The 21042-nt window shown below is 46.6% G+C and overlaps 1 protein-coding gene across 1 annotated transcript in view; it reads right to left on the minus strand.

The window, feature by feature from the left end:
• The window catches only part of CD151 (CD151 molecule (Raph blood group)), a 194507-nt gene extending 188200 nt beyond the window's left edge, over window positions 1-6307 (minus strand). The window contains exon 1 of the mRNA XM_069624019.1: window positions 6155-6307. The gene's annotated coding sequence lies outside the window, so the exon portion shown is untranslated. The remainder of the gene's footprint in view (window positions 1-6154) is intronic.
• Between the last annotated feature and the right edge of the window lie 14735 nt (window positions 6308-21042).

A 21042-nucleotide genomic window follows, 5' to 3' on the forward strand; every position in this document is an offset into this window, starting at 1 on the left:
CATTTTTGCCACGATTTTTTTTTTTTTTTTTAGCAGCCACATTTTTGCCACGATTTTATTACCCGATACCCACCGGGTCTGTTGACTCCCTGGTCCACAACTGTGGCTCTGATTGGGATCTCCCACACTGCCTCCCCCACACAGGCAGGTGCAATGTTATGTCCGCTGGCACTTCAGGATAATTTTGGGTACACAAGTCATTGTTAAACTATCTATTGGCCCTATCTTTACCAATAAACTTTTCTGCGATCCATGAGCCAGTTCACATCTTTAGCTTGTCTAATGGCCACACCTACTACACACAGGCTTGGGCCACGTGTGCAACTGCCTAGGACCTCGTACTCCATGCTCACCTGCAGACACCTGATTTGGAGGATGCTGGGACCCTAACACTACTCCAATTGGCATTAGAGCCTCGCAAATGCCGTACACGCGTCTGTGCATTTTTAACTGCAGTTCTCAGAAACCATCTAAAGCCCAACATTGCTCTCACAGGCCAGCCATCTTCCACCCCCGATTGATAAATAGGACAACAGAAGAATTTCTGCTAATGTCAGCCAGCTCACATTTTGCTACCTAACCTGCTGCCCACCAGGAGTGCCGTTAGCTCACTTCATAGGAGCTGGATCTCCACTCATGGCACAGACAACCTACACTCAGTGGCCTGTCCCTGTACTCATGGGGTCGCCATCTCTGGAGCAGGAATAGCCCTTCCTGAGGTCTGCACACCAAGTGACCCCATCCCCCCATCATGTCACTTACACAAGGCATCTTAGATTAAAGGGCACGGTGACTACGGCCAAGGCCTCTGTGGCTTTTTAAGCCTAGGGCTAGTTGTCCTGTCCACCTGGAATCCCTCAACACAGAGAAACAACGTCTCTCTTTTCCATTCCCTATGTAAATAACACTTGGGATATCATTCTTTCACACTAACGAGGCAACAATCTCTTTTCTAATAGAGGCATCCAGGGCTCCCATCTGGACACAAATGCCTCCATGCCTTTGACACAGAGAACCTAGAAATACACACAGAAAGTACAAGGACACGTGTGATCTGCATGCATCAACACAGCAGCAAAGCCATCTTGCATTTTCCCCCCTCCCTACTAACCTAACCCAAACGCCACCCCCTCCGTCAGAGCCCCAGAGCACCTGGAAAGCATGCAAATGGCAGTGGTCCACAGTATACATCCTAGCAACAGAACATAATGGAACGTTACCACTGGCCCTTGTCCATGCACCTGGTATATGTTAATCTCCCAGTCTGAGTACAAAGAAGTTAACTGTAAAGGCACCATACCCATGTACTTACTACCCATGCTCCGGTTGCCAAGTACACCATTCCCTGTCGAAATTACAGCCCACTGTTAAATAAAGGCAAATGCATCAATGGTGAGTGGCAGTAAGTGTCCCTAATTTAGCGTGCATTTTTGGGTGGTCAGAACCGATGGGGGAGTTGTGCATCTGAAAACCTCCAGACAGTTCCAGGTGGCTCCTGAAAACGGTCTTCCCAAGACAGTACAGCAGAGTTAAAAGAGAATTCCTTCCTCGCTTTTTAAGTGCATAGTTTATTTCTGTGATGCCTGTGCGACACCAACAACAAGTTTTTTTTTTCTTGGTTCGAAACTTCACATTTTCTCTACACTGAAGATAATTACAAGAGGACGGCCTGTGTCAAATAATGACTGCAAGCAGGTGACCGTGTCCAGTTGTCATGGTTTCTTTTGTTGGGCGTCTTTCAGTTTTCAATGTACAGTTCATAACACAGAGGGTAATCTTGTTCGACCATTCTGCTACTTGATTAACTTCAATCAGACAGGGGAATATAAAGCTAAATGCAGGGATAGACTTTTCGCTCTGCAGATTTCTATAAGGATTTATATATGTTTCAAGTTCATATTATATATGTTTACCAACAAGAGCTGAGAAGATATGTGGTCAAGCAAGGGTCTAAATTTAAGACTGGGTCCAAATTCCATCTTCATGAAAAGTGTAGGACCTTGGGAAACTTATTTTCTCTTACTGAGCCTTGATGCCAAAATTGTGACTTTGTAAAAGCGATTCCATTCATAGTGAATGTTTTTCGAAAAAAAGTAACGTGAATTAGTTATTTATGTGGAAAGGGGCTCCCTGCTACGAGACCTCCCTTTGCACCGTGAGACCCCTGGTCAACAGGAGACTGCTTCCCGTCCGGGCTCCACGTGCCTGCTACAGGGACACCACAATTTACACATCAAACGTGACTTGCTCGTTATCACAAACTTGTCCTGAATTGGCACTACTGTGATTTCAATACGTATGCAAATTAGTGGCCCACGCACTTCTTTTCCCCCCACACGGGACCTCGCAAAATCCTAGACAAATGAGCGACAAATGAGAACTACATAAACGCGCTGCAAAAAAACGAATGTCGCAGACTCAAAACCGTCTATGGGGACAGCAACCTATAACAAGCAAAGAAAACCCAGCCAACTAGCATGGAGCTCTTGACGCCAGCCCACCGCACGACTCCTCTGAAGAAACTCACAACAGGCAGCCAAAAACCACAGGAGCTATTGGGTCTTGCAACACTCCCCTGTATCCCACTCACCCCACCCCAGTAGTATCCCAGATCTGCAGGGAAACTACCAAGACTGAGGTTGCTTTGCTGCCAAATTCAAAACAGAAGTTGGCCTCAGTAGGCGGTGTAAGTGGCATATAAATACAAGATAACACCAGGTGCAACATCCCCCCCAGCCTTTTGCCTCGAAAGTCTACCAGGAAGCAGGCCCATCGGTGAGCCACACGGGGCAGGTGCATTCTGTAGCATTCTTCCAGTTTGGAATTAAAAAGGTGGGAACCCTACAAGTGGTTAATAATTAAACCGTGTACTTTTCAGACTTGGCCAGACACGATCTGATAAGGTGTGGCTTGACTTTTCGCCTGAAGTGGGCGAGGTCTAGGGATCAGTGCAGCACTGGGACTCCCCATAATGAGCAATGGTCACTAATGCTAAATAGTCATGGGCTCTTTGCAAATATTTCAAAGGGCTACTTAGTGAACACAGGCGGTCACGTTAGATCTCAGAACACAACCAGGCATCAAAGAAAGGCAGTGCTGGAAATAGAAGAAATGTTACGGTGGGATTCCACGTGGGGCGGTGGGGGCTGCTCAGGTTAAGGTATGGGAGGGACGAAAAATAGGGACCTGGAAGTGGAGGCATGGCAAGCAAGTGATACTCACTTCCGGCCTGCTTAACTGTGGGGTGCCACCATACTGGGAGGAGGAGGAGAGCATTGTTAAGTAGGGCAGAACTCAGGACATGTACTCCTCCCCCAACTCCCTAATAAATACACATTTATATTTGAACAGATTCATTAAAAAAAATCAAAGAAGGGAAGCGCATTTCCTATAATGTTGCAAGCCAATTAGAAAAGATGCACAACTTTACAGATCTGTACTTGAATAGCTACTGCAGAGTACAATCCTGGCAGGATTATTCACATATTTTATAAATCAGAAATTCCAGTACTCTAGTGGGTAAGTTACTCGACTTTGGTGCTGATGACCTGTGTTCGAATCCTGGTCTCGGAAGAAATTTACATCAATGGGCATAGATAGTTTCCGGGTACAGAGACCCATTTGTTGCCGGATCTCGAAAAATTCGGCACAATGAGTAGCGCTGGTGATTAGCTTAGGGGAAAAAAAAAAAAAACAATGCGACTACTAAAATGGTATGACCTGAGCATATGGTTAAGCAAAAAGATAATGCTTCTAGCTTTATTTTCGCCATCCTGAATGGAAGTCAACAATTACCAACAAGAAAAGTAATGCGAGCCTAAAAAAAAAAAAAGAAATTAAAAAAAAATAAACACACAATCACGTCTGGAAAGAAACACTAAACGAAAATGTAAGCCATTGTGTCAGGCAACTTTATGCACTTCTCCCGTTTCTAAATCAGCCATCAGTCGCACCCCTTCCTTGTGCGACAATAGCGACTTCAGGTTTGCCATTCCCTTTCTTGTAGCCATCTGAGTGAACGCAAGACACAACAAAAACAAAAAAAACATGCTGCAGCAGAGCTCTCCCGGGCTCGGAATGTCTGGGCCCTGGGAACAGCTGACCACCACTTTGCAGTGTGCTGTAGCAGGGGCTTTTGGTTCCACGGGATTCGGAATCTGAGGAGACAGCCTTTGTCAGAATCCAGGGAAATCCAGCCCAATTACAGCACTGGACAATGGCCTATCCTGAAATCCTTACCGGGGTGTTCATATAGGTACGGCTAGCCATCCCAGCCGGTAGAGGCACACCGGACAGGGTAAAGGGCCATGCACAACGAGGCCCCTTAACTAGGACAGTGTGAGCTGCTACGATCTGAGATCAGCAGTCCTGCTGTGCATTTAGTCATGTGCCATACATGCCAACATTATCCGTTCCATTTGAGAGACGCTAGCCCAGTACTGAATGCAACTTTGGATTCTGGATTTCCACAGTAAAACCCCACAACTGCAAGTTCCCGAATGCAAAGTTAAAACCAGGACTGGACTACTGTCTCCTGAATGGAATGGATAATGTTGGCATGTATTTGTATTTTATTTAATTTATATAGCGCACCGGGTCCGAAGGCATCTTGGCGCATATCATAGGAGGAAAAGTTGCGATTACATACATGGGTATAAGGAGCCTCTACCAACTTACAATAGACATGCCAGTAAGGTTCCAGAGTGACACAATATATACCGTATAGAATAGTATGCGGTAAATACAAGCAGAAAAGTTATGCTTGTTATGGTATGTAGGTTAGCATCTGTGTGCAATGGGCACAATTTTTAAGAGCAGAGTCACAAAAGGAGCTCAAACCGGTTTACCAAAAATAAGAAACAAAATAAAAGGTGGTGACTAGCACACAAACTGTAAATGTAGCCTGTTCAAAAAGGAAAATAAAATCGCTTCTCTTTTCATCGAAGTACACAGATGAACGTGAAAAACCAAAAAGGTCGGTACGTGCAAGTTTTATATTTCAAAGGAAAAATATTGGTACAAGGCACATGACGAGCAGTGGGGGGTAACAGGCTGCCAGCCAGGTACCAGAACACACAGCCCACATTCTGATTGCTTTACAAAACTCTGTAATGTGTTTTCAAACCAGGACTAAAAGTACCAGAATGCAATGGAAAAACAGATCTGCAATGGAAAAACAGATCTTGAAAAGCATCCCTCAAACTGAATGAAGCATTTATTTTCTGATGATTCGTAAGTAACCCTCTGGTCAGCATCTGCTCTAAGCCACAAGATAACGGGGAGGGGGTGAAGAAATTGCTGCAAGAGGTAGCAAGCAGAAAACAAAATCGATAAGTCTGATCATTCCCAGTGCAGATCAGGCAAGTGTTGAGGAGAAAGGAAAATGAACTATGACACGTTTCCGATTAACACAGACGGGCATTTGTCGTGTATGCAGGTATGCGTAAGGGCACTAATGTGTGTGACACACACTGACACACACACACGAAAATGTAATGTCCCACTACTAGATAATGTCCAGGAGGGGATGTTTAGTTTCTGCATCAGTGGTACTGTTTAGTGTAGACGACCTGGGGGCAGCATTGTGCGCGTCTCCTCTATATATCGCTGAGATCCGCGATTAGCATCTGTACAACACAGAGCAACGAACTGAAAACTACTGACAACTATAAAACTTCACAGCACCATCGCCCCACAACAAATATCCTGCCCCAGATCGATCTGTTTGAAACACACTGACCAACCTCACCGATAGGACGAGAACAAACGCATCATTTATCCAATACAGGTAAGAGCATTACTCACGATCGCCCATCTGCGCGGCTCACTGCCATGTTTAGTAAAAACAGAAACATTTTCCTACATAGAAAAACATGCTGACGGGTGCTGGAATGCAACAACATACATCAATCGCTGCCATCAACGATTAATGCAGATCTACGAAGCGGAGTTTAGTCGGCGCTGCTCCAGAAAGCACAAGATGAAGAATCGATTTATTTTTAAATATCATATTTGTGTGCGAGTTTTAGTGGCCACAAACCACACTCGCTGTCCAGGCTACAAAACACAATGTATTAGCTCTCAGCCAGTCCCCAGGTCAGCCTTTAGTGTGACGTGGCCCCGAAACATTTTGAAGCAGTACAGGGGTACCTACCTGCCAAGATCCTGCCGTCTGTACGCTTCCTGTAAATCTCCAGATTCCCAAGAGTTGGAATTGCCCAAGGCAAGGAAATAATCCCTCCTCCTGTACTGCTACACGGCCACTCCCAAGAAAGCACCTCGCAGTCACACTAGTATGCTTCTGCGAGCCTTCACACACGGGCCAATCCGGCGGCCATATTGTATGGGTTTGTTGTTGCTCTGGCAACACCATATAACAACGTCGAAACTTGAGCTTGTAGTGCCCATTTTCGAATGGTATACTTTCTTTGCAGCCCGTTATGAAAAAGGCTTCCGTCTTAAATCGGCTGCATTTTCAAGAGCAATATCTCTAAATCTCCTAGTATCACATACCAGTAACCTTCATTACTCCTATTCCTACTCCCCCTAGTCACAGTACCTGTCCTTTGAGGTATTCCCCTTCAGCCCCAGGGACCCATTCCAACTCTTTCCTTTAATTGTCCCTTCCCAATAACCTAGTATACATTATTTTTTAACTCGTTACAGTTTATATGTACAAATCGTTCAAAAAGAAAAGGAAAAAGGCAAGGAGATCATTTCCAATTTCAATAAGCACATTACATGCAATAATAAATAACGTTGATTATACATCATTTAACTTGAATAAAGTACATAACCTATCTTCAATAAAAATCCACAATTTCATTAACTACTTTTTCAAATAGACTAGTGACTTTCCTTTCAACTACCGAAGCCAAGTCAGTTTAAAACGTGTTGTAATTGTAAACACATTTCTGTAAATATTTCAAACAATATGATGTAAAAATATAACATTTAGTTAACAGATGCCGAGAAGTTTCCAATTTTGTTGGATCCTTACATAAACCACAAAACCATGCAGCCCGGCAAATGCCTCTGCACGGTCCAATCACCATTAGGAATGCAGTACCCAGTGTTTTGGCACAGTCGATTTGGTGCTGACCATTTTGGCGCCAATGTTTGGCGCAGCTCCCATTCATGCGTGCCCCGTTGGCCGCAGCCAAGAGGGAGCAGTGTTAAGACGGATTTCTGAACTCTGACCTGGTGGGCAGAGGTTCAGAAGGTCAGCCTATTTTCTTGGAACAGGGTAACCTTCTGGACAAGCCAGACCAATCAAGGTAGCTTGGCGGTGGTCAAGACTAGGTCTCAAGAGGGGTGAGGGTGACTGAAAGACCTCAATGAGCACACAGAGTAAAGGACACTTACAAATCACTCCTGGTCAGGTGTATACATATTAAAAATACAAACACATTTATTTCAAGGCCTTTGAGTTTCAACACACAAATCAAATCACAGTAATACTTTTAAGCCAACACAATCCTATCTAAATACATATATACAAGACCAATGGGGTCTAAAGGATTAATGCACGAAATGGGTCCACAACCTAAAAGGGGAAGGAAACAGGCAGTGCAAATAGTCTTTAGTCCCTGCTGCATCCAACACACTACTAAATAAGAGGAAGTCCAATCCCTAAGAAGAGTGGAGCCTATTGCTCAAATGTACTTGCAATGCTGGAGTAATGCAGATGGGCAAAACGGGGTCTCTTCAAGGGTCTGTAGCAGCTCAGGAAGGTGGGTGAGGTGATGAAGAATAGGTTCCCACTATTCAAGGAGGGCCTCCACTTGAGGGCAGAGTCGATTCCAAGAGTTGGGAACATTTCGCTAATTCACACTAGCAGTGGAAAGGAGAGGGGCCCTCAGGGGCCACTTGTGCGTAAAAATGGATGGAGGCGCTAGGGGCCACTGGTTAGGGTTGTGATTACTCCCTGACCTCCGGCGCACTCTGATCAAACTTCGGCAGTTGAGTACACTTCGGTTGCAGGTTCAAGTGAAGCAATTTGGCAGCTCTGCGGTTTTCAGCGATGAAGATACAGCGTTGATTCCCAAACGGGACAGTGGCGATTTCTCTGCTCCTGGTGGATGGATCGGGCCAGTTTCACTGCAGCAGGCTTCAGGGGCAAGAGGGTCACAAATGCAGCTCACCTGCAAAGTTCATCACCACGGCTGGGCGACACGGTAACCGCATATACTCTGGTTTGGGCGCACTCACTTTACTCCAGACCTGGAAATGCCAAGTGTACGAAACTTGGTGTGATAGTGCTGTGAACACAGAGCTAGCGATGTAACAAGTTTCGAGTGTCTCCACAAAATGGTGGCAGTATCAGGGCAAAGAGTCTGCGTAAGCTGGTCAGCCCACTGGTTGGCCCAGGGACACTTCCGAGAAGGCTAACTTGCAGGGTTTGATGAAGGTGCCGAGAATAGTTGGTCCCACTATTCCAATGGGTCAAAGCATCTTTGCAGACCTTCTAGGATGACCAGATGCAGAGGGGTCCCACAGGACGACAGCAGGCTCAGGGTGCCAAACCTTCCAGCGAGTCACCATCGGTTCCTCGACTCGGCTTCTTAGTTTCAGGATACTTGGATCCTATCCTTCGTTCAGTTAGAACTCCAGAGATTGACATGGTATGGGTGTTTTGGGGCCTTCTCTCATCCAGAATCTCCTTTGTACCAAAACGAAGAGGACCCAATGGGAGATCTGCTCACATACAGGCATAGCATACGTGGACCAATCACGGACCACAGTGGTCCCAGGCATTTACAGCACCTCAGACTCTCTGGCATCCAGGATGTGTATTGGAACCAGACGTTCCAGCCCACATCCTGGAGGCACTCACACAAGGGATGCAGAAGCCTGCAAAAGCTTGGCGTTTCGCGGGAGAATGCATGCCCAAATAAGGACTGACCCGGGTCGGCTCGACCTGGGGAAGGCGAAGGGGCAAGATGGCCAAAGGACAGGACAAAGAACCTTGTGGCATGGCCATTTTGGTGCCAGGCTACCTATTTGTGCCAAACACGGTAATCGCGGTTTACGTGGCAGGAAAGGGTTAAAAAAAATTGGGGGGGCGCTGTTGCGCGCAACTAAAATGGCCGCCTGATTGGAGTGCTCTGATCCCGAGGACATCCTTATCATAAATTAATCCTGTTTGGGGCCACGAAGATAGGAAGCGACTACATCTGCTGTTGCCGGCATTCCTACTGCACGTTGTGTGCAAATCCTGTGTGAAACCGCAGAGGCGCGGCTGAGTTCGGAGCTTCGTTTTGCGGGGCGGCCCGCCCGGCTGACTGCAAGCCGCCCCTGAGATCCAGAAGAGTCACACGCCAGACCGAGGCTCTGCAAACGCCGGAGGGCCGTGTGGGGGAGGGGTGCTGATCCCGGCGGCGCTTCCTTGATATGCGGGCCTACGGGCAGACCATGTTTGTTGGTGCCGAGGTCCCTGCAAGACAAAGATTGACTGCTGCTACTGCGCACCTCCCGAACAAGGGCTGGGTCGACGCGCGGTCTCCCACGCAGGGCCCCAGCTAGCTCTGTGGGTCTGCCGCCGATCGGGTTCCGACTGGCGCTACGAAAGCAGGTGAGGGGCTTGAAAGTGCACGGACCCAGCTGCATCGGAGCCTATATACAGCGTTAATATCCTTCTTGCAGCGCCCGTCAATCGGAGACGCTGATTAACGTGGGAAAGCACAATACATCCGTAGAGGGGACTTTGCGCTATAGTATACCGGCAAAACCTCCGTGCTGTGAACTTGAGGGTGCTGCTCCTTGTTTTGTCGCTGGGAGGAGGCCTGTACATTTCTACTGATCCTTTAGCAGACCTGCACCATTGGGAGAAGTATGTGATCCATGGCAATTTGGCTCCCTAACACAGCTGGCCAGACTGCGCCACAAGTGGCTGGACATCAGTTGCCATGGATGAGCGCTAAAGGCGACCCGACACACTACCAGTAATCCGTTAGAGGGTCGTGAAGAGGCTGGCTGCTGGCGTGAGTGGTGGTAGTCCTCCATATATAAGGACAGGTGCGATCAGAGGCGCTGCTGCCGCGCTGCAGCTCAGCCCCAGACACACTGTGATACTTTGGTTGGCAGCTCCTATAACGGGCATAACCCCTGCCTGTAACTTACCTTCAATCTACATTATCAGGCAGGATACATGGGAATATTACCGCATGCTGGATCAGCCCGGAACCCAGGCAACAACGACTCCTTTGGGTTTTGAGAGTCGATATACCGGCACTCATCGTGTAATGTAACAGAACCAACTGCACGAACGATACTATATCATCGTGTGAGTCTGGCCTGACCCACGTCATCTGTCCTTGTTCTGTAAACACGGCTCATGGGCCGAAACGAGAAGAAAAGCGCAGGGGGGGAAAAAACTGGCACGATGGACTCCTTTGCCAGCTCCCAACCTCAGGGGTCGCCGGCAGCCACAACCATGGAAAATGACATACTTGCTGAGACGGGGCATGACGCCAGAGAAGACCGTCTTATGACCATGGTGCAGAACGGCTTCCTAGCTGTGAATGTCAAGTTAGACGATATTGTTTCGACCATCAGCTCCCTCAAGGCTAGAGTGGACAAGGAAAGCTCTCACATTACAGAGGCCGAAAGCAGAATCAGTACTAACGAAGATGCGATAACACAGCATGGCCGGGACATAGCACAGCTTAAAGGTGAACTGCGCAACACACAAGCAAAATGCGAGGACCTTGAATCTAGATCCAGGAGAAACAATATCTGTGTTGTCGGCGTTCCAGAATCCTTTTGCAAGGGCCCGATGGAGAGACAGGTAGAGGCCCTGTTGAAAACCCTTCTGGGAACGGAATCCTTCTCTGACCACTTTCTGGTTGAGAGGGCTCATCGTACACTTGCGCCACCGCCCAAGCCTGGGGCACCACCGCGCACGATCATTGTCCGTCTCCTCAATTATAGAGACAGAGACACGGTGCTCAGGCTGTCCAGGGAAAAGGGCTCTCTGCAGTACGAAGGCAACAAAGTCCACATATATCCTGATTTTTCGACAAGCATCCAGATGCAGCAAGGATCCTACGAACAGGCCAAAAAAGCTCTTGAGATTGCGCCGTGTCCCGTACGCCCTCATCTTCCCCGCGAAATTGCGGATCCAACATGGAGGCAGATCGCATTTCTTTGAGAACCCGGCGGATGCCATTTCGTATATTGAGTCGTCCATCCCCATGCCTCCGGAAGATTATCCACGAGATCGAAATAGGCCCCCGCGACGGGGGGATGACATCCCGGACTCAGCAGACTGAATTGAGATTATGGAAACATCCTGTTCAAGTCATGTGGCTGACCCTCTTGGGTATAATGGCCCCAGTTGTTATTGTTTTGGAAAAGTTGGGATCGTGAGCCTCTATTGATGGAGGCCTGACGACTGCGACTAGCGACCCTCAGGAACGTTCCACAGGTTATGGGGGAAGGGATACATCATCGGGTTGGGGTTTATGGTGAGGGTGGGGGTTGGGAAAGGGCACAAATTGTTGCCAAAGTTGGCAAATGTTTTAAAATACAGAGTCAGGTTGCAACAGGTACGACAGTTACGGTTTGTGGCACGGGCAAACTACTTCACTCATTGATATTGACATTATGCTATGGTACTGAGTGACAAAGTTGTAAGTGTTAAACTCCTTTCATGGAACATACGTGGCTTGAACAACCCAATTAAATCTAGGAAAATTGCAGCATATGTTACCAGACATAGACCCCAGATTATACTGTTGCAGGAGACGCAAGCACTAGGGCAGGTTTTCTCCGATTTCCTCTCTAGGTGGGGCCCACTGAGATATTATACTGAATACTCCTCCCAATCTAGAGGAATCCTCACCCTAATACATCCGAAACTGGGCTTCCGCACTCATGACGTTAAGACTGATCAACAGGGAAGATATGTGTTGGTATGGGGAGAGTTGGCAGGGCGAAATATGGTTTTGGTTAACACGTACGGCCCCAACATGGATGACCCCGAATTCTATAATGCTATATATAATATGTTGATTGAAGCTGAAGATAGTGCGGTGGTCTGGGGGGGAGATTTCAATACAATCCTTGACACATCTCTTGACAGGTCTACAACATCATACAGACCCTTAACCCGAGCCGCATTAGCCATACGACAAATAATGCAACAAATTACTATGGTAGACATCTGGGGAGAATTACACCCCCTACAGCAGCGCTTCACATTCTACTCATCAGTGCATGATTCAGAGTCTCGAATTGATTACTGGTTAATGAGCTCCACACTTGTGAATATGGTCCATCATTGTGAGATGTATCCCCGCACTCTCTCAGATCACTCCCCTGTGTCACTTACTCTGAGTGTTGATGAGGCTGTTCCCAGGGCCAGACACTGGAGAATGCCCCCTGCCCTACTTAGAAACCCGAATGTCTGCGAATCATTGCGTATTGAAATAGAGGAATTTTTTCAACTAAACGAGGGGTCGGTGAAAAATGCACCACGTTATGGGAAACATTTAAGGTGTGGGTTCGGGGTGCAATTATGGCTAAAACCACAGGCTTACTTAAAACAGTTAGACAAGAGTTGGACACCACAGAAGCCAAACTCGAGCTCCTGGAGTTTGAATACACCTGTACACATAGTAAGGAGGCCCTTCTAGATATCCACACAACATTGGCAGACTTTAATAAACTTGCTGCAAGGGAGGTACAGTATATGGCTGCCCCAATCCGTGCTCGTAGATACGGGGAAAGTAATAAAGCAGGGAAACTTCTGGCCCAGATGCTCAAAGCCGAACATGGTCACCCCCCAATAGCAGCCATCCAGGCGCCTAGTGGGGACATAGTAAATGGTGAACAAGAAATCAATGACATGTTTGCTGCATTCTACAAAACATTATACTCTAATAGAGACACCAAAACTAAAGAAGAAATAGCAATGTACCTGCATGTTATTGATCTCCCGACCTTGACCTCTGATACGCGCATGTTATTGGATACCCCCATAACACTAGATGAAATTACGGAGGCAATAAAAGCGTTAACCTCTGGTAAGGCCCCTGGTCCTGACGGACTCGGTGCTGAAATTTACAAAGAACATCACGACATACTCGCCCCCCTTTTACTGACAGTTTGGGAAGAAGCAATGGAATGTGGTATACTACCAGACACCATGCGAGAGGCAGTCATAACTTTTCTGCTTAAACCTCATAGACCCCCTCATGACATGGGGTCATATAGACCCCTTTCGCTTATTAACACAGATGCGAAGATTTTCGCCAAAATCCTGGCCACTAGACTGCTGCCCTATATGCCCATACTGGTGGATCCCGACCAGGCTGGCTTTGTACCAACGAGGTCTACTGCTCTCAATCTGCGCAGACTCTTCGGAGTTATGGCACATATAGATCCAGCGGCAGATGCGGTGGTGGCCTCCCTTGACGCCGAGAAGGCATTTGATTTTGTCTCCTGGGTCTATCTGTTTCAGGTCCTTGAGAGATTTGGGTTGGGAAGCTACTTTGTCAACTGTGTTAAGCTATTGTACACCTCCCCGGGAGTGAAAATACTAACTAATCAAACCATGTCATCCCTGTTTCGTCTGGGTAGAGGCACAAGACAGGGCTGCCGCTTTTCCCCAATCCTTTTTGTGCTTACCATAGAACCCATGGCTGAATATGTCTGACAAAATCATGCATGTAGAGGCCTTCGCATGACTGGGAAACCGCAAATCATCTCCCTATATGCGGACGATACCCTATTATACATTAGGAACCCGGAAGTAAACCTAGGGCCAATCATGTTGGAGGTTGAGACGTTCTCCAAATACTCGGGATACAAGATCAACGTATCCAAGTCGGAACTGTTCCCGTTCACGCCCAGTACTAGAGAAATGTCGGATACACACAGATTTAAATGGTCACCTATACATATCCGCTATTTGGGGATCATGGTTTCAAAAGACTGGAGCACACTGTACACGGAAAATCACGGTGAGCTTTTACAATCCCTTACAGCTAAACTACAATCCTGGAATAGGCTCTCCTTATCCCTATATGGGCGAATATCCTTACTTAAGATGACTGCGTTACCCAAACTCCTATATTTCTTTTGCAATATACCGATCTGGCCGGGCAGAGCCTTCTCTAATAAACTCAACGCTCTAACCACCACTTTTGTATGGGGAGGGAAGACGCCTAGGTTGAAATGGTCCAAAATGATAGAACCCTTTGAAAAGGGTGGGATTGCAGCCCCAGACTTCGAACTTTATTACTTAACATCTCAGGCACACTTTGCGAGACACTGGTTTGATCCGGAAGACACTGCTCCACACATTCCCCTGGAAAGATTTGCAGCTTCCCCTATAGAACTACGAGCGGTCATGTTTGATCTTAAATGAAAAGAGCCATGCAAATATGACCCTGTCAACGCCACTGTACGCGCATGGTCTATGATATACAATAGGCTCACCCTTACAACCCCGTATGATCCAGAAGTGCCACTATGGAACTTCTCAGGCATAAGCCCCACGTTTGTTAAGGCCCTCCAGGGTGCTTGGGACCCACAAAAGCAATTTCGAATGCGAGATATGTTTCCGGAAGGGAAATACTGTGCTCTTGACGATTTTATTGGGCCGGTGGGTGGAGATCACCTTAAGCGATTTCAGTTTCATAGAATGAGGGCTGCCTTTGCCACTAAATGGCCCTCGTTCCGAGAGGAACCGGCCACACATGAATGTATTGCAGCCATGACGGAACCGGGTAGACATGGTAAAAGTCTGTCTGCGCTCTATAGCCTTGTTCAAACACACTCCAAGTCAAGCAATGATATTAAAGGGAACTGGGAACGGGACCTGGGGGTGGAACTGGGTGAAGACACGTGGTTGAGATACTGCCCGTTGACCAAACATGTATCCATGAACTCAGGGCTTCGGCTCATTCAGTTTAAGGTTCTTAACCAGCTACACTATACCCCAGCTGAGTTAGCTAAATTTGTACAAGGTCACACAGGAAAATGCCCTAAATGCGATGCCCGTGATGCAGACTCTTATCATATGTACTGGGCCTGTCCACCGGTCACTGCATTCTGGGGGGAGGTGGCGGAGATCCTGGAAGACATCACGGCGATAACTGCCACACCTTCCCCACTGAAATATCTCTTTGGGGATATCAGTAAAGCCGCTAACACCACTAGACGGTTATTTAACTTGGCATGTGTGGTTGCAAAACGTAATATACTGAAATGTTGTAAATAAGTACATCCTCCAAGGCGGCTGGACTTTTTGAAAGACTTGTCAATGATTAACGAACTGGAGGAACAATTTATTATAACATTGCCATCGAGATGCCGTCCCAAACATATATGGGCACTGTTCAGGCTATATTTATGTAATATGATATCTGATGGAGAATATAATACGACGTCGCCACTCTAGTACTGTTATGCAATGTGAAAACGTGCAACCTATACTGTTAATATGTGTCTATGTTGTTGTGATCGATGTGCTTCGCCAACTGCCAACCAGTTTAGTACTGTTGTAACTCTCTGAACAAAAATAAAAATGATCTCCTAAAAAATCCTTTGAGACATGACTATTAGACCCAAGTGCCCTGCACTGTAAGGTACTTTGTACTTTGTACACTTGTTACATGTTGCAGAAAAGTTGCAACATGGACAAGAACTAAGGGAAACAAAGTCTCCCAGTACTCACTGTCTTTAAGGGCATGTCAGTTTCCCCATAAAAAAGTGAGCGAGAAGCCGAGAGGAATGCAGCAGAAGGCTGGGCTCCTCTGGTGAAGTCAGACTATGGTGTTTAAACAAAGCAAAAAGTTGGGGGGTTTACAACTGGAGGGAAAATTACACATAAATAGAAATCTTTCCTAACAAGCAGAGAGCTGTCCACACTGGGATAGATCTGCTAACAGTAATATCCTGGCTCAGAAACCTATCTGCACTGGGATATTACTGTTTGCTTAAATATATTGTCACCCAAAGCACTAATAAATGCAGTGCTTTGGGGAACAATACATTTATACCAAACACTATGCGCTCAGTACATGGAACCTTACAGTTGCATGTACTGAATGTGTGCCCTAGCTCCCGAGTTCAAGACAAAGGGTCTGAGACGCCCGTGATCGATACCTGTATGTTAACATTCTTGGGGTGTTTTGGCAGAGATGTTAAGAAAGGAACAGATACATCATGGAAGTCCTGCCAAGACGAGATGTTGGATGTAATAGGGCCATTTGCAAAATCCTGCAAATGGCAGGAGATGCCAAGGAGTGGAACAGCGCCATAGATCCGAGCATTCTAATGGGCTGGGTGCAGTGAGCCATATGTTTGCTAGCCAACGTGAACTGAGCCATAGCAACCAAGTGCAGGAGATTGATTTTAGTGAACATAGACCTTAAGATGGTGCAACTCACCACCTCATCAGCGGCGGATGATGCTGAGGGCATACTACATTAAAGATTAATTAAAGATATGACCAACTTTGCCAGCACCTGCACAGCGCTGGGCAAAGCGCAGGCTTCCATTGAAAGGGTATTCAGATTGAAAATGTTTGGAAGCGCTTGCAGAGGAAGGGGTCGCTCAGCCAGCCGCACCACGTTCCAAAGATACATCACCAACAGAGCAGCTTGGAGAGAGCTAGAGGACCGTAATCCTAACCGCTTCTTCCCCTCCAAAGAGGTAGAGGCTGTAGGAATGGAAGCAGACAGCAGAATGCCACCTCAGGTGGCAGAGACAGCAGTGCAGCTCAGCACGGTAGCAAGCGCAGTGATTCCCGCCATAGAGGGCTTGCAGAGCATGCAGAGAAATGGCAAGTGCTGACTGGAGATGCCTTGGTTTTACAGACAGTGCAAGGGTCCCGTTAAGAGCTCTATCAGTATCCTGCTAAGGCGCAGGCCCTGAACGGATCATTTTCTCTAAAGAGGACGGTTGCCTATTGGGGGAAGAGATCGCCGAGCTGCACCGCAAGCGTGTGACCGAGCAAGCAAAGCTCAATGCAGAGGGGTTCATGAGCAACATGTTTTTCATCAAGAGGAAGCTAAAATCAAGACCAATCATCAACCTCCAAGCACGGAACGCATCCCTGGTTTACCACCATTTCGAAATGGAGGGGATTCACCTTCTGCAGGACATCTTACAGAAGGGAGACTAGCTGGCTTGGATTGATCTCAGGACACTCATCTGACAGTTCCAATTTTCAATCCCCATTGGCGACTCCTGCAGTTCCTGTGGCAGGGACAAAGATGGGAGTTCATGTGCCTGCCTTTCAGCCTAGCGTCCACGCCATTGTGCTTCACCAAACTGCTGAAGCCAGTGGTGAGTAGGCTGCGCAAGCCAAGAATTAGGCTCATAGTCTACATGGATGATATTTGTATTATATCCCAGGACAGCCATCTGCATTAGAGACATATGAACCAAGTGACCACACTGCTAGAGGAAATGGGAGAAATCAGAGACGACTCAGTGCCTGACGCTTGGAGTTCCTGGGCTTCGTAATACACTCAGCTCAAGGGACGCTCATTCTGCCTCTGGTGAATGCCATAAAGAAGGAGATTAGAGCGATCATGTAGAAAGACTTGACATCACTGAGGGAGCTAGCGAGGCTGGTAGGTCACCTTGCTTCGTGGATCTAGGTGATTTTCGCAGGGCCATTGCATTACAGAGCGCTGCAACGTTTGAAGATTCTGCATCTCACGAAAGGCCTGTCATACGACCAGAGAATTATTCTCCACCAAGAGGTATTGCCATCTTAAAGGACTGGAGAGCTTGATGCAGAGAGTAGCAACCAGAGGGAGAAGGTCAAAGAACAAACTCAGCTTGCATATCAACTGGCTAGAGTTATCAACAGGTTCATTTGCAGTGAGATGCTGGACACAGAGATCAGTGAAATGCTGCATTCTCCTTAAGATGGACAACGTCTCCGTAGTCAGTTACATAAACCAGCTATGAGGGACGAGATCCAAACTCTTGGTGGAACTAGCCAAGGAACGTTATCACTTCTGCCTCCAGAGGAACATCAGTGTAGCAGCAGAGTACCTGCCCGGCCTGGCCAATCAGCTGGCAGACTGGAACTCACAGTATCTCCAAGACTCCAGTGATTGGCAGCTGGATTCAGTAATCTTCAATGAGATCATGAGACACAGAGACCATTGCCAGACAGACCTCTTTGCAACAAGGCTAAACAGAACGCTTCTGCGGTTTTACAGCTGGAGGCCGGACCCAAAAGCAGTGGCAGCAGATGCTTTTCGGCAGGTCTGGTGTCTGCAAATAAAGTATGCATTGCTGCGGTTTACAATGATACTGCAAACACTAACTCAAGCAAGGAGGCAGCGTGCAAACCTAGTTTTAGTGACTTTATGTGTAGAGAGGACAAGCCTGGTACCCGGGTCTGCTGGAGATGTCTTACAGAAGTCCCATCCTGCTTCAGCAGCAACAGACGCTTCTCTGGGATACAGTAGGAGAGCCACATCCCTTAGTCCTGCAAGTAAACCTGAACCTGATGGAATAGGCAATTTCAGGGGAGCCCGAGGCTGAGCACTTCATTGAAGAGTTTTGGGAACCCTAAACAGAGACATCTTAGTGAGCAGCTGGGTACACATGAAATAGTTGGTGCATGGAAAGGGACTTACATCCCGCTAGAACAGTTGTGAACCATGATCATCAACTTCTTGGCCACTATGGCCGCACAAGGCAAAGCCTACAGGACAATTAATACATTCAGGTCTGCAATATCAGAAGGTCATGAGAGTGTCCAGGGGATACCTATCTGGGAGCATTCCTTAGTGTGCAGACTGCTGAGAGGGGTCAGGTTCTTGAGATCCCTGATGCCAAAACATTCACACTTGTGGTACCTGAACAAAGTTTTACAATTGTTCTAAAAGGTGGCCCGACATTGGTGACTGGTCAAGGAAGGCCCTTTCAGCCAAACTGGCAACTCAATTAGGACTGCTATCAGGCAAGAGAGTTTCTGATGCCAGAGCACTAGAAATTAATAGAAGGTTGTATTCTACAACAGAGGGTATCTTCTATATCATGAAGAGGACGAAGACAGCCATCGGGTCAGTGGTTTATCCGGTGTTCCCAGAACAGCTAAAGCTCTGACCAGGCAGGGGTCGTGTAGCTTAAAAGACCATGATGGAAAAGCTCAGGCCGCATAGGGAGTCACGGTTCCTTAATGTCTGGCGGAGGCTGTTGAAGGCAGTTTCAGTCGCTAGCTTAGCCAGGTGGCTCAGATGTAGCAGGTAACAAGCAGGCATAGATACAGAAATTTATGGAGCATATTCTGTGGGAGGCGCTGTAGCATCCAAAGCCTTTAATACTGGGGCATTCCTGGTGGTCATATTAAAGGCTGCAGACCAGTCGAACGAGTCAGTTTTAATGCTTTTTTATTTTAAACCGATCAACCAGATTTCCTCATCTGTGATGAGTAAGCTTTAAACAAGCAAAACCCATTCTTCCCGTCTTGACATATTACAGGTTTACTATACTATTGTTAAGTAAAGTCATGATTCTATTAAAGACACACAGACAAAGGATTATCCCACCCACACAATCACTATAAATAAAGATGCGAAAAACCTTAAGGTTAAACAAGAAACAGCAGAACAAGCGCGAGAGAGAGAGTGTTAGAAGATAAGTAATTTCTTAATGATTTGTGGAGTGCATTTAAAGGCCCCAAACAGAAGTCACTGTCACATGAATGGCAGGAATTTAAACACTGCACTGTAACAAAAACGGCCTGGCTTTTGCTTTCCCTGTCACATGAATGGCAGGAATTTAAACACTGCAACAAAAATGGCCTGGCTTTTTCTTTTGTTGTTCAAGAAAAATTAAAGAAAAATGTGGAGAGGGGCCTACCTAGCATGACAAGCAGCAGCTTAAATCACAAAAGAAGGAGGAATCAAAGAATCCTGTGACATGGAAAACCAGAAGCAAAAACGGCCTGCACATGTGTTTGCAAATAAAAACGGCTTTAAAAAGCCACCATGGAAAAATATATCACTGTTCACAGAAAAATGTCAGGAAAGCAGAACAGGATGTGTGGGTTGACCAAAACAATGTATATTATGGTTCCCTCACAGAACTCCAGTGACAGTTGGAGAGACACTTACTTCAGGAAAAACCTGTTCTGGCTGGGTGCGGAAACTTCACAATGAAAAGCCCCACTCTAGCTGGATGTCACACCTCCCATTTAATAACCCCACAATAAAATGTGAGGCTCCTATAAGCGTCAAAATTCCCTATTGTGCAGACTGGCTGGCAGGAAAGTAGGGACTTCAAAAGAAGGCAATCCCTGGCTGAAACATGACTAAAAGGTGTGAATCCTTGTTGCACTAACTTCAAAGAGACTCATAAAAATCTCTGGTCAAAGGCTGACCCAGGGTAAAAGATGGCTGTGGGGGATGAAGCAGCCATCCCATTTGCTGATGGAAACACACATAATTTAATTTAAAAGACTATTTCCTTTTTAGGCATTTTGCGTGGGCAATCAGACTGAGGATTTATTTTGTTTGTATGCCATTTATCATGTAATTTCCAGGCAGTTTTAAGGGCATAAAATGCATTTACCTGTGACTCTGGGAACTATAATGGCCAGTTAGACTAGGATTCTGGCTAATCTGAACATGTGACAAATCTGAGAGTTGGCGAAAAGGTGGGAAATGAAATTAGGAATATGCTGTACATTTTATGAAAATGACAAAAATGTGACATATGGCCATGCTGTATCGTACGGATTTGGCGGTCAGTTTATCTAATTCCCCATGATCAGCTAAAACCGAATATATGGTTAGTGTGGCAGTTGCTAGTACAATTATGAGGTTATCATACATAACTAGTTTTTGCCAACAAGTTGAAAGGAGAACAAAGGATGGTGATGAATGGGAAAAGACAGATGTTGCTCCAAAACCCCTAAACTAATCCTGACTGTGGGTGGAGACAGAGAGAGGGTAAATGTCCAATCCTAGCGGCAAGGATTATGGCAGGGTACTTTCCCTAGATTGTAAAATTAGTAATGTCATTTCTGCTATACAAGGGTGACTGTACTAGGACTCATGA

This window comes from Ambystoma mexicanum, chromosome 11 (genome assembly GCF_040938575.1).
Source record: "Ambystoma mexicanum isolate Mex_15411 chromosome 11, UKY_AmexF1_1, whole genome shotgun sequence".
In the NCBI taxonomy this organism is placed as follows: Eukaryota; Metazoa; Chordata; class Amphibia; order Caudata; family Ambystomatidae; genus Ambystoma; species Ambystoma mexicanum.